This window comes from Oxyura jamaicensis, chromosome 3, assembly GCF_011077185.1.
Source record: "Oxyura jamaicensis isolate SHBP4307 breed ruddy duck chromosome 3, BPBGC_Ojam_1.0, whole genome shotgun sequence".
NCBI classification, from domain to species: Eukaryota; Metazoa; Chordata; class Aves; order Anseriformes; family Anatidae; genus Oxyura; species Oxyura jamaicensis.
In genome coordinates this window covers 116,936,888-116,950,951 of record NC_048895.1, presented here as the reverse complement: position 1 = coordinate 116,950,951, position 14,064 = coordinate 116,936,888, and the positions used below count along the sequence as shown (strand labels likewise).

Sequence of the window (14,064 nt, the reverse complement as noted above, 5' to 3'; positions counted from 1 at the left end):
ACTTCTCAGCCATCCATCACGGTGCAATGCTATCTCCGTACCTCGGCAATTTAGACGGTGGCAGAAGAGTGTTAAAGCATTTAAATTGGGGAGCGCGCCCAATCGGAGCGGCTGGGGTTGTAATGCAGTCTGTAAAAAGAATTCAAAAATAAATCCCTACCTCTCGGGAGTTTCAAGAATACCCATTTTTCCATCACTCAGTCAAAATGGCATTTCAAGTTAATGTGACAGCGAACTCCATCCTCCCACACGATGGCCCAGGCAACGCCTGCAGCAAGCAGCCTGAGCTGGTCTTGCCTGCCTGTTTAAGGTTAGGGTCGTTGTTGTTATTAATCATTTAAAACCATTATTTCTGGAGCTCATCATGGTATAGCCACCTGGGCATAGTGCTGGGCGCCCTGCTCGGGGTTGCGACCTCAGGTGCCTCCAGCCCCAAGCAACTGGGGTTCAGGGCCTGGCACTACACCACTTAATCACCCTTTTTTGAGCCCTCTCCTATGTGATTCTGCCTTTAAGGACTTAGCTACAGCCTTTTTTGAGCACTCTGTGTCATGACTCCATCTTTAAGCACTCAGCTACAGCTCTCTCGGGCACAACAAGGCCGAAGCGATCGCCCTGTCAGGGCTGGATTTGGCCTCGTTGGAGCTCCATGCCGTGAGGCACTCCTGGCCACGAGCTAAGCCACCACAACGCCTTTAATGCCTCGGTAATTAGCTAGTGGGTGTTAATGCTAAGAGGCTCCCTGCCTTCAGTTTGAGAGGGATAGGCTAAAGGAAGAAATTTCCGAGGTTTGGCAGGGAGCACGGCCTTGCGAAACTCCGGCAGTTCCTCAAAGGACAGCACTGGCTTGCTCGTGGAGGGCCAGATGTTGCAGGAACACATATGGGGCCGTCTTCCCAACACGCATATGGGGCTGCCGGAGCTACCTTGTGAAAAAACACACCTAGCAAGGCGATCAAAAATAGTCGGCATGCTCTGGTTTGATAAAAATACACGAGTCCTCGCCGCCTGCCCAGGCCGCACTTCCTCGCAAGCCCACGTGCCGCACGCTGCGACAAGAGATGATGGCCAGGAGAAAGCTGAGAAACACCCTATTTCCAGCAACAAACTGCATTTTGCAGAAACAGGCATTAAAAATAAATGAATATATATATATATAACTGCTTCAGCTGAATGAATACATTAAAACTTCCTCACAGTTAGCCTAAAGGTGGCCCCTAGCCTGGAGGAAGGGCCTGCTGCGAGGATCAGGGTATCTCCTCATGCCCCGGGTGCCCAACACCTGGTGGTGTCTGGTCGATAAGGAAAGGTCATTAATTCAGGAAAAAGGGGGAAAAATGCAAAGAACATTTGTGAACAGCAATTGCTGAAGATCGGGTCCAAGTGACGGGTCCAAGTGACGTGGCAGGATTTGGGAACTTTCCCTGTAGGGCCACAAACCAAGCTCTTCAGGGCAACACGAGGCTTCTCCTACACTCCAAAAGAGCATAATTCTCCCTGGGAGATTGCCCCACCGTGGCAAAGTTTAGCAATACTGCACCCAACCTCTGTGCCAACTGCTCACACTCGGCAATACAGTGAATTTAACAAGTTCCTTCACAAGGCAACAAAAATACAAGGAGGTTACTATGATGGTGCCACTTTGAGGGAGCTGAAGACAGAGGGGTTGAGGAAATGGTATGGAGACCATTAATTAAAAAAAGAGGTTCTTATGAGGTTCTTACTTAATGTTCACAGGCAGCTTCTGACGGACGGATGGCACCTCTGCTCACCTCCTGCCTTACAGCAACAGCTTTGTGACAACCTGGGAGGCTGCAGAGCCTGGACGGGGTGGCACAGAGGGCTTGGCTTCCCCCAGCCTGGAACAGGTAATAAAAAAAAAGGTGATAAAAATATGTCCACTTCCTGAAATGAGTCGACGAGCTGTTCCAGAGCGATGCTGGGAAGCTCCGAGCCAGCTGCCATGCGCCACGAAATGAGAGACCGGCTTCAGATACTCCATGGGGTTGAAACCCATGAGTAACCAGAGCAGGGAAATCAAGAATTATCTGTGGTAAAGCAAATTTCTGACCCTAAATTACTACAATCTAATCTCTAGACAGCATCTGACTGCCCGTACGATAGCACACAGCAATATTCTGCTGTGAAATGCCAGTCTGTTAGGAACAGGAATAACCACCACGCTCTCGAGCATCGCATAAATACTCAACGAACAAAAATGAATCGCAGCAGGAAGGAAAAACTTCTTGCTTCCATGTAGTACTAATTACTGCTTCTCTTTACCGAGAAGTAACCTCGGTGAAAAGCGAAGTGCTGTGCTTGGAGCTGGAAGCTTCGTGGCCAAAGCACGGCCGCGGGGAGCAGCAGGCTGGTTACATGCCCCGCTGAGTCGCTGCCCGTGCAGCTCCTGCACCTCATGCCTGATGCTCAGCGATGCCAAGCGAGCTGCAGATGGCTCCAGGGGAAGCTGCTGGTGCTCCGTACCTTTGGAACAAATTCAGAGCCCCCCCTGAGAGCTCCAGGCTCAAGCCTACCCCGCACACAAATAACATTTGCCACTATTTGCAGTCCTATTTTGCAGTGCCCTGGTGAAGTGCGAGCGTGAGGCACGCGAGGCTCGGGTTATTTTGTTTATATTAAGGCCAGCCACTACCGACAGCATTTTACCACGCCACAGGAACACTGAAGTGCGTGCACGCAGAGCAAATATTACATCAGCGAGCCCGGCACGTGCGCAGAAGCGGCTCCTCCTTTCGGCTGCCGTCCCTGCAGCAGCCCCAGCTGGAGGTTACTTGGGGCAAGCGCACGCTGCCCTCGCCCCCTTTCACTCCAGTTTTGTGTCCCGTAGCCTCTGATGGTGCAGGGGATCCCAAAGGTGGCTGCTCCACGTGACTGCCTCAGATACGTGCAAATGGAAAAAAAAAAAAGAAAGAAAAAAAAAAGGTGATTGCTCAATGCCACAATCACTTCAATTTTTCGGGGCATGTCCAAGCTTATTGAGCTACAGAACTTTAAAGTGCAGCTACAGGCAACGTGTTTTACGAGGTTATAGGTGAACACGCAGCACGGATCCGGGTGCTGCTGGGAGAACTGGACTGCTCCTCGGCCCCGCAGGATGCCCCTCAGCCCCACTGGACGTCCCTCAGCGCCGCAGGATGCCCCTCAGCCCTCGTGCAGTTTGGAAACGCATCACTGCCTAGTGTTATTCTAGCCGTAACAAGCAAAAAGCCACTTTTTCCTTTTTTTTTGCAAGCTCTATCTACATATGAGGGTTTTTTCCTGACTGTTTCTCCCCTCCCCGATTCCTCCAGCACACCGCATCCCCACTCAGATTTGCGAAGCGGTGCATTTGAGGAACAAAAGCGTTTTAAAGGTCTTTGGGTTTTCGTTTGTTTTCCATACAGACCTGCCCCCAGAGCCAGCTCCAAGCCCTGAAACCACCATCCATTTCCTAGAAGCTCCCTCCCACGGCTCAGCACCAGCATCCTGCTCCCTGCGGAGGGCACGCAGCACCATGGGGGTGCCGGGGCAGCCCTTCAGCGCTATGGTTATCCAACACGCCATTTCCCTCTTTGTTTTTGTGCTTTCCCGTAGCAAGACCGATCCGTTTCTTCGTTATATAATTCCTACTCACATTCTCCTTTAGGCTTCTCTCCTTGAAGCAAGCAGCAGAGAGCTCCTGTGGCGTGAGCTCTGCAACAAAGGCATCTGCAATGGGAAGCCTGCAAAACTCGAAGTTCAGGAGGACCCACTGGGAGATGCTCCAAAAAAAAATATGTTAATTTCCTCGCGGAGAAAAGAAGACGGGGCTTCGTTTCGTCCCACCTTTCCTACGTGTCGCCTCCGAATTAAACAGAAGCGCCACGAGCTGGGTTTGTTTCGTGTGCACGCAAGAGGCAAGAACGCCACGGGCTTCACCGCGCGGCGTCCTCTCCCTGTGGAGCTGCTCTCCCCCGAAAGGAGCCAGGTGAGAGATGCAGCTAAGCTAAAATGACAGAGGTTTGCACCCACTTTGCCCCAGCGGGCCCCTGCTGTTAACAAAGAACGGGCTAACGAGAGGGGGATCAGCTCCTGCTCTCCAGCATCCCCGCGAGCGCACGCTTTGCGGGCACGCGCCCAGGCTTCCTCGCTGCCTGCTAAATCATAGGCTTGGCTAAAACAATAGGTAGTAATGGAACAAACAGCAGAATGAGAAGCATTTTTTTTAAAAAAGAGGCAGAGAACTGTAATTATGTGTCCTAAGAATGAAGAAAATGGATGGGGCAGCACCACAAACCATACCCTGGCTTCAAGGAAGCGCAGAAAAATGCTGCGCCAGGTACCTAATGTCTCGTGCCCTAGATACGGGGGGGGTGTCAAAAAAAAAGAGTGGTGATTGAGTGAATTTAAATGGGGAAAAAGGGTAATTTCATACCGCAGAAATGGGTGTAAGCGTGCCTGGGTGAAGGGAAAATGAACGCTTCTGGTACGGCACAGGGGAGCGAGGACGCGGCTGCATGGAGGAACGGGGGAAACCAGGAGGGGCCGGGGGAGTTCGGCTCCCCCATGGAGGGAACGTGAGGCGAAACTCATTAAAGCACACAGGCCACGGGGAGTTCCAGGAGGCCAGTGCTGCAGAAATAAACCCAAACCGATGCTATTACACCGCAGATATTAATAGCAGAAGAGAGCCAGGATAATCCGCTGTGGTAAAACGCAGGGCAGCTTCCAGCTGGTGGGACCCAGCGTGCAAAGTCCATGGCGTTTGCAATCTGCTCTCAGGTGAGGACTGGAAAACATGGCCCCAGCTCCTCATGGTGAGCCAGGAACCCCCAAACCCCTGCTGCATCTGGAAGAGCTGCACCCTAAAACCCCTTCCCTTCGGTCAGCTGGGGCGGCGGCGGCGGCACCGGGTGACGTTGCGGTGCGCGGTGGCCTTGAAGCACCGATGCAAAGCAACAAACCCCATTTTATACAGGAAAATTCCATCAAATCCCTCCACCGACGCTACTCAGCAGCCCTTAAAACCAAGCGGTTCCACGGCACAAAAACAGGCAACCCCCCGGAAAACGCAGCGGAAAGGCTGGGCTGCTCCGCGTAACGTTTCCGAAAAGTAGGGCATCTTTTGAAAGGTGCAGGGTTGCACAAAGGTGACAAAGGGCTGCGAGCTGTAAGTAACCCAGTGTCATTCCCGCTGAATTCTCCCCCAAAATTCGTCACTCGAACAGAGCTCCTTCCTTTGTCCAAGGGATCGGGAATCATCACTAACGAATTAACGGTTCCCAAAAGGGCAGAAATTAAAGCAGAAGACCCAATCTTTCAAAGAAAACTTCAACTGGGGTAAAAAGCTAGGGGGGAAAGCCTACCTGGCTGCAGATCCAGTCGAGCACCCCTGGAATTCAGGAGAAAAAGCATTTTCTAGTGCAAACCAGGAAAATTGAAGGCCAGCTTATGTAACGTTGCGCAGGCAACAAACATATTCTTTGTGTAACTGCGCTTTTCTGCAACAATGTCCTCAAGCTGCCGGCGCAATTTTTTGAAAAGAGAAAATGAAGCTCGCGGTAAAAAAAAAAGAAAAGTCCCCGGTATTTGGCAAATCGTTAAAAAACGCTTGGCTCACGAGGATGTGTGACCGTGCAGGGGGCTACACTTCACCACCACGGGGTGCCCACAGCAGCACAACCAACGCCGGCAAATCCGACGGCTCCAGCGCTTCGGCGTGAAGTTCACCCTGGTGTAGGGATGCGGCTTGCTTTCTCCTGATGCCGTCACGCTGTCATAGAAGTAAGACTTTTATTTTCCCCCCAGTTAAAGCACCAAAGCACCGAGAAGCCTCAGCTGCAGCGCGGCGCTCGCTAAGGGCTGGGGACAGGCGCTCGCCCCGGGGAGGCTGCGGCGCCGGGTGCGCGCGGTGGAATCACCGTGAAAAATCACAAAGAAGCAAAGAAAGAAGAAAAAAGGCAACGAATCGCCACCCTAGGTTGTGACATCACGTCTTCCCGGGGGAAATATCCACCTTCGTTTCGAGGACCGCTGCCCCGCCACGACAAACGAGGAGCAAAGCGAGAATTTAACGGGCGAGTCTCACTCCCCAGCCTTGTGTCGTGGCAGTCGTCTCCCTCCCCGAATAACCCTTAGAAACAGCGAAGGATCAGGCCGGCGTGCACATCTTTCATTTCCATTCTTCTCTTTGGAGCCCAGGAAGGAAAACTCGCTGCAAGCACCCGCCATGAAGGGTTTTCACCGAGCCTTCGGCCAAGGTGGGCGCTGCTCTCACGAGCTACAGCCCTCAGCTAGCTGTTGTGAAATACTTATCAGCCCGCTGATGAGTTAATTAAAAATCTTAACACGATTCCCGTACTTACGGAAATAATTTACCCCGTGTGTAGGCACGGTGTCGACAATGGATGGCAAGTGGCACACGGAGCGATTTCTATTTTTTTCGTGACTTATCTACTTGTCTGCAAATGCTCCCGTCGTTGCTAACAGCTGTAAAATGTATCTGTCCTTCACCTTTACCATGCAGAACAGTCGCTGGATTGCTCCTACCCCGTCATTCATCCGTTATTACTCCGTCATTTGCGCGGACCGCCGCAGCATCCAAAAGCCAGCCCCGGCGCGAGGGGGCCGATGGAACAGCTCTCCATCAGCGCGCGCGTTAATAACGGCAGGGTGGAAAAGGTCTGGAGCTTAACTGCTCGGGGAAGAACAAGCAAACAGCATTTAATTGGAACGATTTCATCGGCTGGAGAACCAGGGACGCGATGGGATTAGCGTTGTGTTTTTGCGGCGGTGCCGTTCTTCGTGGCACGTGCAGGAAAAATAGGCTTACACCAACTGGAAGAGCTGCCTCCCCGTCTCTCCATCGGCCGGGAGGCCGATGTATTTTCCATCTAAAGATAGAGTCTGGAGAAATATCGAGCAAAGGGGGCTCGGTTGTGACATTACACCGTTATATTTAAGCAAAAATGCCGCAGCTGTATCTGTACATCATCTGCCATGTGCCTGGGTCTCTAATTACTGGCTTTTATGAACCAAAGACGCGGGAGAGGGGGATTAAAGAGGAGACAAATGCAACAAGTTTGGAGGAGCCTCAGGTTCGGGCGAGGCTGAAGCCAAGGACAACCGGCAGCTTCGCATCAGTCCTCGCTGCGGCGATCGAAGCAGGGGGAAGCACCGGTGCCCTGAGGTTAAATAAAGGTGCACGGAAAGCCCAGCAGGGATTTGGCACCACAGGTGGGCGAGGAGAGCCCCACGGGGTCAGCAGTTTGGTCCTGGTGCTGCGGCTCTGCTGCTCGCCCTGCGGCACCTGCCCACGGTGCCGGTCTATCTGCGAGGGAAAAGGGTTTTTGCTAGAATTCATTTCACGAAACTCAACTGCTGACCGCCTGTGTGAGCACTGGAAGTGCTAGAGAAGGTTTTTTTCTACGCTGTACCAACGGTAACAGGGATCTGGACAGCATTTCCTATGAATTTTAGCCAATTCCTACTTTAATCGTCTATCAACAGTCACGAGCCGCGTGCCAGCCTTGCAAAACTCGTGCAAACCTCCACCCAGCACAGCGGCCGGTCCGCAACCCCCTCCCAGAAATAACCCTCCCCACCAGCACCGTTCTGTTTCGTTTTGGCAAATGTTTTCTACTCCGCCAAGAGGAGAAACTTCCACCAGGGGAGGTTGAGGTTGGATGTTAGGAAGAACTTCTCTACCGAAAGGGTTGTGAGGCACTGGAACGGGCTGCCCAGGGAAGTGGCTGAGTCCCCACCCCTGGAGGTCTTTACAAGACGTTCAGATGTAGAGCTCAGGGATATGGTTCGGTGGAGGGCTTGGTAGTTAGGTCAGAGGTTGGACTGGGTGATCTTGGAGGGCTCTTCCAACCAGGGTGATCCTGTGAAGATCTCAAATGATCCCACACTTCCATTTCTTCGCTGTTCTTCCATTTGTGCCGTTACAGGTTTGGATCGCCCATTCAGATCTGTGTTTGTTGAAGGGTTTTGTTGTTAATCCGTCCTCTTTTACTCATTTGCTGTCTCCGGACCGCGTGGTGTTACAGTAGCCATACGTTTAGCGCTGCCTTTAGCGCATCCCATTCCTCTCCCAGTTCTACCCCGGCGTCTCAAGAAAAGCTCTTCCCTTCAATTGTTACACATTCAGAGAAACACGGGAACTGCTCGACCGTATAAACCTAATGCTGAAAGACATACAATCCATCTGATACAGCGCTACTTTGTTATTAAAATCCGCTAATTAGTTTGCCTTTCCACTCTTCACACTTGGGCTTAAGACAGCGGAGCATTTCCCCGCAGACGAAGCGCTCCCTTCTTAGCAAACCGCTCACGCTCCTACCAGGAGCGCGCTTTCTCCCAGGTGACGTTTTGCTATCAACTGCAACAAGCGACGGGGCGATTTGCCTTTGATTTTGAATTTCATTTTAACTCCTCAAAATGGATTTTAATATACATTCCGCTGTTCATCTGCAGCGGGGATTCGTGACAGCTCCATTAAACAAATGTGTGCCTTTCACGGGATAAAGGAAGGCTGGGTAACAAGGGGAAGGGAGCAGGGCTGGGGAGGGAAAGCACGGTGAAGCCAGGGCTTTATTATCCTCACGAGGCTCCAAGATCTGCAAGGGGAGGCTGAGGTCTTTATGGAAATAAAAGGGGAAAGCGTCGATGGGTTTGTGATCTGTTCCTGCCTCCTCGGCCTCTTCGCAGCCGCCGTCGCTCTCCTAGCCCCTACCTCAGCACCCCAAAAGGGAAGTAAAGGAAAGGGAGGAAGGGCCGGGAATAACTGGGGAGGGGACAAGGAGATTTTAGGAAGAACATCGCTCACCTTTCCACCTGCCGGAGCAGCGGGGGACCTCCTGCACAGCAGCTAAGCAGAGCCCCAGGTGAGAGCCATCCCACGGGAGCGGGCATCAGGCTCTGCACCGTGCTCTGCGGGTGCTGGATTCCTCTCGGTGGTGCTCACTCCTGCCTGCAACGTCCTCAGAAGGGCTCAGCACCACCCGAGGTGCTCCAAGGCATGGCCGGCAGGGCAAGGACCGGAGGAACGCGTAGCGAGGAGGAGCAAAACTCCGATTTGCATCCCTAATCACCACGATTTCGTGGGTGCTGTGCTCCCGAAGCTTGCTCGTAATGGAAATTATTTACCAGCATTTCTGGTTCTTGGCAAGTACAGCTGGAGACGACGCCACGGTCTTCAGCTCACGAGCTTGACTCACCCATAAATAACGATCACAGAAACCAGTATTCAGGCAAAATGGCCAGGAAATGCTTCAAATTTTGCTCCCCGCGAGCAGAGCAGCTCCCTGCGATCTGGACAACGGGCGCGTGCATGTTTTAAGGAGCAAACCTGCAGGCAGCAGGATCAGTGCATCGAGAACTTGCTTCCTGAGAAGCAAAGAGAGCCCCGCACCGAGCAAAACCTCGCTGGCACGCACGCGAAGCATCCAAAAACAGCTCCTCGAGGAAGCAGAACCGGCACAGAAACTCTTCTCACTTGTTGCCAGCCAAGAGGTGGTTTTGGGGCTTTGTGTTTGTTTTCTGAAAGTTTCCCAGAAACCGATCTTGGCAGCCCCGCGTTATTGACAAGCGGTTTCTCGCATCAGCACTGCAAAATGATTTGGGTGATAAATGGAAAAAAAAAAACTGTGCCACGTCTCCCACCGAAGGCGTGGAGGGGCGGCGTGTCCCGCAGGACCTGCACTCACCTTCCCTGCTCTGATCCACCACCAGGACCCCGTCCAGGACGGGATGGAGCCCTGCACGAGCACTTCTGGGGTCCTGGTCTCCACGTTTTCATCACGTGATGCTGATTTTTCCCTAAATATTTCCATGCAGAGCAGAGGGAAGGGTGCTTGGTGTGGTCGCAGAGGCGACATTTTGCACGCTTCTCATGCTCTCCAAGCCAGCGCCCAGCTCAGCTCCAGAGCCCCACCCAAGTGGCGTCTTTGAGAGGCTGGGGGATGTGCTAAGGACACCAACAAAGAGCCACCAAAATAGCTGGAACGATGGAAGAACCAAACAGGCGGGGATTTATAACCACTCATCCGCAGCCGATCCCACGGCAGGCAAAGGACGGTGAGTCGTCAGGTCCCGCCAACGCACGGCCCCACTCGAGCGGGGTCTGCAATTAATCGATTCCTCACCTTGGTGGCCCGGGAAGCAGGAATCCCTGCAGGGCAGCAGAGAAGCCAGCAGACTACAACACCCCTAAGATGCTCGGCATCACCGCTCCTGAGCGCGGCCCAAGGACTAGGCTGGATTCGAGCAGAAATGGGAAAATCTGAGAAAAAAAAATGCCGTTTGTTTAAAATTCCTAGGAACCGTAGGTCAAATTGACGAAGCGGGTGGTTCCAAAAGGTAAGCAACTAAGTCTGGAAGTTGGATATAAGCAACCAAAATGGATATACACAACGCTCCCGGGCAACCCCCACTTAATGTCAGATGAGCAAATCCTCACTTGGACATTTTAATGTCTTGAAGGTGCTAAGCACCAAAAATTTCCCCCTAATGGAGGAGGCATGTGTCCCAAATACTTCCTGCGTGAGCCAAGCGCCCAGGCTGACCGAGCTCCAGGATTTCCATGTGAAAACAAGAGCATCCGATGGTATTTCAGGATTTAAAAGAAGGAACAGAGATCTCAGATGTGAAGCCACAACCAGCTCCCCCATCAGCACCGTCCTTCCTTCGCCAAGCCACCAGCAGCCATCTCAAACCCCATAAATCGTTTTCTTCTCCACGTGAGCCCAAAGCTTTTGTCCGTGGCACTGCGCAGACACCTCCGCAGCGCGTACCGAACGCCCGGCACAAGGGGCTACTTCAGCACCAAGCAAACACGGGGAGCAACAAGCGACCAAATAAAAACAAGGGGGAACTCAGCTCGGAGCCAAACACCTTCAGCAGTGCGGATGCTTTGAATATAAACGAGAACTGCTTTGCTAGGGGCAGCTGGCTGCAACGTCGGCCCTACGAGCACGAAAAGAAACGTGCTGGGAGGCTGCTCGCCCGTGTGTCTGTGTTAAAAAAAAAGACAGCAAGGAAAACTCTCGAATATTTTTGTTTAGCAGTCTGGAGAGAAGCCTTCTGGAGAGGATTGTGAGTTTCTCTGGATGAGTGGGGCTGAAACAACGTCCCCCTCCAAAAGCAACCGAAGGTGAACGCGCTGCCGCCGGTGTCCGTCCTGCAGCGAGGGGCTGCGACTCCAGAACTCACCTCCGGCAAAACCCTCGCACGAGATAGGCTTTATAAAGTGTTGCCACACTTGCAAACCTCGTTAACAGCAGGAAATCTATTTAAGGTGGAAGGAATATGATCATTAAGGAATAAAGAGGGAGTTTCAACACGGCAAAGACCTAGGGCTAGGGCGGGGAGGCGGCGGCGCAGCCAGCCTATTTGCAGCTTTTCATCTCAAAGCCCCATCGCGGGATAAAGGGGAAGGGAGCTCCACCAGAGCAAAGCGATCCGACGCAACACCAAAATGTCCATTTGCTAGGGGAAAGAATGAAATTTAATAAGACGGGGAGTGGAGGGGGAAAGGAGAGCAAACAGACAGAAGGTGCCAGGTGGAACAAAGGCAGGGCCCCCCCCCCGGCTCCCCCCACGCGCACACACACACAACTGCAGGGGCTACTTTGCCAGCCCCCGCTATCAGGGGAAATCCAGAGCACCTCTGCTTAAAACTCATCTAGAGCCCTTCCTGCCCGCAGCTATCCGATTTCAGGAGGAGGAATTTAACCCTTCCCCTGGCAGGGCTGCATCTACCAGCCCGATGCTCTCGGAGCTGTCTCAACCCCAAGCAAAGCCACGGCCGGGCACCTTACTTGTGCTCGGCGCTTTGGGGAGCTTGCATGGGGGAGAAAAACGCGGAGCCAAGCACGCTGCAAGGTCACCCCGCCAAAGGCTGGATCTGGTCGAGGCGCCGGAGAGAAAGCTGAAGAAATCTCAAGAGTAGCAGGAGCTGGGGGTTTTTGTTTGCTCGTGATATGCTTTCCCCGCTTCCAATCAAAAGGCAGCTGTTATGTACACAGGGAAAGGTGATCTTTTTATTTTTTTTTGCGGTGAAAAAGCCTGAATTCACCTGTTTGTTTATCGGAGGAGTCCGCCAGCACAGGTTAAACATTAACCGCGCGCACCGCGTCCGGCGCTGCGCCGGGGCTCTGCTGGTGCCTCGTGGCTCGAAGGAGATGCCCAGCAAGAAATCCCCCCGGGGAAACTGGGGCTGCAGAGTCGTGTGGATGACCCGCGGTGATGGCCAGGAGCAAGGCACAGCGCCACCGAAGCAATAATGAGTTTTACAGCCAAGCCATCACGCCCAGGCGGAGCTTACCCGAAGCGCAGGACCACGACAGCGTTACAACGGAGCAGCGCGACGGCTCGCAGCCATTTGGCCTTTTTTCCTGCCTTATGGCGTGCAAATCAAAGCCAATTTTCCCATGGAATGAGGGGTGCAGGTCCTCCCTGCTCCCAGTCGTGCTGGAAATCCCACAGCCACGCAGCTGCTGCAGCCAGCCCGTCTTCTTGCGACTTGTTTTCACCGTTCCGTTCACTTCTAAATATATTCTACTGCCTTTCCAAGCTAGCGCTCCATTACCACTATTTTCCTTGCAGATATTGCCGGCTGCGGGCAAGCCACAGAAGTGTTCAAGTCGTTACATGCATCAGCTAGTGAGCGCTACAAGGGCGCTGAGTACACGCTTCTTGCTCTCGACGTTGTGTTAGTCCTTGCCATAAAACATTTTGACTCCCCAAGTCGGCGACTTTGAAAATTCGCCAGTTACGGGCTCGATTCACCTGATCAGAAGCCTCGAACGCTGCGAGCCAGCCTAGAGCGTAACGACTTACCAAAACCGCGCGTTATTCTTCAGCACAAACCCTCTGCATACCATTCTGCCACCACAGCAATTAGCTATTCAATTTTGCAAAACATATTGAGAAAGCACGGTTGATTCAGGCAAAATTGCATCTTTACGAGCTTCTAAAGCGACTCTTGGAGCTCCGCAGGCGAGGCAGGCTGACTGCACATCTCACGTACGGAAAATAACCCAAAGGAAGCCAAGGACGGAGAGAAACGGTGACTTTTGCTTTCAGCTTTCTCAATAATTAATTCCGCATGAAGAGGTGCTCCAGCGAAAGCCACCTACCTCCGTGACAGGCTTAAACGTTTTTTTATCTTTGCCAGAGGAAGAGAAAAAAAAAAACCAGAGACCTGAAAGCTTACCTCTACCTTCCCGAGGTGAAAGATGGCTCATGGGAAAACCAGGACTCTTCAGGTGATTCAACAGCAACGCCGGCGAATCCTAGGGCTTCAGCAAACGCGGGCATCGGCCGTCCATGGGCAGCCTTCACAGGAGTTCTTCAGCCAGGGGACCAGCATCAATCACCGAATCCTGCGGAGGAAAAGACAATTTGCCTACGTTATCTTCCAAAGAATGCAGTGCTTGGCGCTTTGAGTGGGAAAACAGCAGTTAAGGTCAACGGCTAATTCGGCTAATTCGCGGCCACGCCATTAATAGCTCGTTGACCTTCTCCATGCTACCCATTGTGAGGGGTTTTTTATTGTTTTTTTTTTTTTTTTCTAGAAGAACTCATCGAGGCTCCTCACGCTGCAAGTTTCTTGGGGGAATGAAGTAAAGGAACGCTTCAGGAGTCCAACCTATGTGTATTTTTAATTCTCCCCTCCCTCCTTGCCAGCGCCACTCCTAAGACGCAAAGATTACCCTCCGGAAAAAGGCAGCACGGCCCGAGGAGCAAATCCGCCGTCGCGAGGCGGCATCCGCACGGGCCGGGAGGTAATAACCTGCACCAGAAAATTGCAGGGGGTGTTTACAGGCAACAGGCCACCACCGAACTTGTCAAAACACCGGGATAATTAGACGGTTCGGTGCCGCACAAAGGCGCTGCTGGTAAATTGCTGTTGTTACTAAGCGTGGAGCTAGATCGGGATCAAGGGGATTTCTCAAGTCCCTCCTCTTCCGCAGGCTCGCTGCATCGCCTTCAATAAGCCGGGGAGCCTCCGAACCCAAGGCGAGCAGAAGGAATGATTTCCCTCCCGAGGCACGTATGCTGTAAGAAGACATCGAGGCC

General features: G+C 52.6%; 1 protein-coding gene across 4 annotated transcripts in view; it reads right to left on the bottom strand.

The window, feature by feature from the left end:
• NCOA1 (nuclear receptor coactivator 1) overlaps positions 1–13,370 on the bottom strand; it is a 111,269-nt gene extending 97,899 nt beyond the window's left edge. For all 4 annotated transcript variants that reach the window (XM_035322620.1, XM_035322627.1, XM_035322629.1 and 1 more), the window contains exon 1: positions 13,199–13,370. The gene's annotated coding sequence lies outside the window, so the exon portion shown is untranslated. The remainder of the gene's footprint in view (positions 1–13,198) is intronic.
• Positions 13,371–14,064: the final 694 nt, after the last annotated feature.